Genomic DNA, 2,315 nt, shown 5'->3' on the forward strand with positions numbered 1-2,315 from the left:
GGCAGGTGTGGGAAGACGCCCCGAGACCCTCTGCCCGCCTCGCAACCCCCATTTGTGTTGGGGAGACTGCGAGCAGCAAAATAAGAAAACACTCCCCATCTTCCCGCGTGCAAAATGACTTCCCAAGCTGTGGGTCTGCACTCTGCTGAGCTCTCCGCTCCCCCAGCTCGCACGGAGACCTGCTGCTTAATCAACGGCTCTGTTTTGTCTTCTTTTTGGTTTTGTTTTTGGTTTTTTTTAATGTGAAAAACAAACAAACAAACAAAACCAAAAACTTTTGCAGATGGGCAGAAATGGACGAAGCAGCACCGCGATCGTGGCGAGGACAAAAAGGACAGTGCAGCTCCTTCCCAGGGCCACAGGGCCGGTGCCGTCCTAAAGGTTCAAGTCCCCCTCAGGATTTTCGGAACAAAGGCAGCTCAGTCCAGCTCCGCCACGTAAAAATCGCCATTGTAATTCTGGGTTGGTTTTTTTTTTGTTTGGTTTTTTGGTTTGTTTTGGTTTGTTCCCTTTACCTTTTCCTTTTTCCTTTGCCCTGTTTTCCAGCCTGCGGTTCCTGAAGGTCAGATGGGGAGGTCATGGCTGTACAACCCCTATAAATAGATTTTGATATTTAGACAGCTATTGTTACTCAATATTAACTTACAGGATAATGGCGAGAGATACCGTATGCGCTGAACCTGTTATTCACGAGTGAGCAGCATCTGTCGAATACAATTCTCGTCTCTTCGCCCTCTTTGGTTATAGCGCAAATCAATAGGGCGAAGGACGTCTTGGGGCTGGGATGGGGATGGTGATCAGGGCGACTCCGCGGGGACCCAGTTGGGAGTACAGTGCTGAAACTATACAGAGAATTCAGAGAGCTGAAGTCAAGAGCCAGGTGGGCACAGAGCAGCTCTAAGCGATTAGAGGAGCAATTCAGTAGCGGCTGGCAGAGAGCTTCCAGAGTCAGGTTTATTCTAGGGCTTCTGACACTTCGTTTTAAAACACGATGAATGCTGCTGAGGTGGCAAAGTTTCCCCTCCGCACCCCTTTCTGCCTTTAAAAGCGGTGGGTTTCAGGAAGACTCGGAGCTCGCCACTAACCCTCTTGCTGTTTATAGAACACTGAACGGAAGGCAAGCTGTGGGTAATACTTTGAAGGAGCACTAAGACTTCTTGTTTCTGTTTTACAGAGCATCTCCTCTAATGTCTGACTCCAAATCCTCCTCTGCCTTCTGCCACCTGCAAGACAGAAAGGTTTTTACATTCCCCAGATGTCCTGGAAAACTGGACTTTTCTTGGCGGTGCGATTGAAATTAAATGCACGGCTGGGTCTGCGGTTGAAGCTTTAGAGTAAAAACACCCGCACCCGGGTACCCACCAGGATGCGCCGGCAGACACTTTGGTAGCAGCTGGACCCCCCGTGTGCCCCATTCGCCGGCAGCGGCAGTCGCAGTATGGGGGGGGGGGGGAGGTGTTTGTTTGCGAACGGGACTTGGGGACCGTGGGGAGTTATGGGGCCGGCCAATCCCTTTCGGGATGGGCAGAGGAACGGGGCCAGGCTGAAAGCACCACTTTTACTTCTCTCGTTTTGCTGGTTCACGTGTAGGTCTTGCGCCTCCTGCAAATCAGAAGCCCCAAGTCACTGTCGAGACCGCAGCTCTAGATACTAGTTGCAACGAAGATCTTTTGTAGCAGGACGGTAAAACACCCACGGGTCTCCATCCACTTACCTGGGCATGGGGGGGTCAGGAAGAAGGTCGATTATTGCTTGCCTGTGAATTTTGTGGTTAAAAGAGGTAGCCTGGGGAAGGGGAGGTAGGAGAGAGGGGCTGAATGGTTTAATTCAATCAATAAAGTGTCTGAAAGAGTTGGCGAGATTTGATTCCCTTTGCTCGTTTACTCACTCTTTAATGTTCACGTGTAACATCTGCTAGTCGTGCATATGTGTTTCAGGAGGGTGATGTGCTCCTTATATTATAGAAAAAGGGATTATTGCCAAAGAAGAGACACGAAAGAGGGAGTTTTAAGACGCTGCGACTCCCTGAAGCCTTGCGGTTTTACAACCAAGCCAAGCAACAGCGAAAGAAACTTTCTGTTAGAAGTTTCCTGAGGCTCAGCAGAGATGAGCGCGTCTCGCAAGCCGGTCGGGGACCCACGGTCTTTGTCCCAGCGAGGAGGAAGCCTCAGGAGCTGCCACCGGCATCCCGCTGGCCCCGGCCGAGACCGGGACGCTGGGCGCAGGGCTGGCGGGGCACGGGGGTAAAGCAGGAGCCCAGGGATCACAAGCAGGGCGCAACCCCGTCCTCCTGCAGCGCGGCCCGAGGCAACGGT

This window comes from Chaetura pelagica, unplaced genomic scaffold, assembly GCF_000747805.2.
Source record: "Chaetura pelagica isolate M959 unplaced genomic scaffold, ChaPel_1.0 scaffold13, whole genome shotgun sequence".
Lineage (NCBI taxonomy): Eukaryota > Metazoa > Chordata > Aves > Apodiformes > Apodidae > Chaetura > Chaetura pelagica.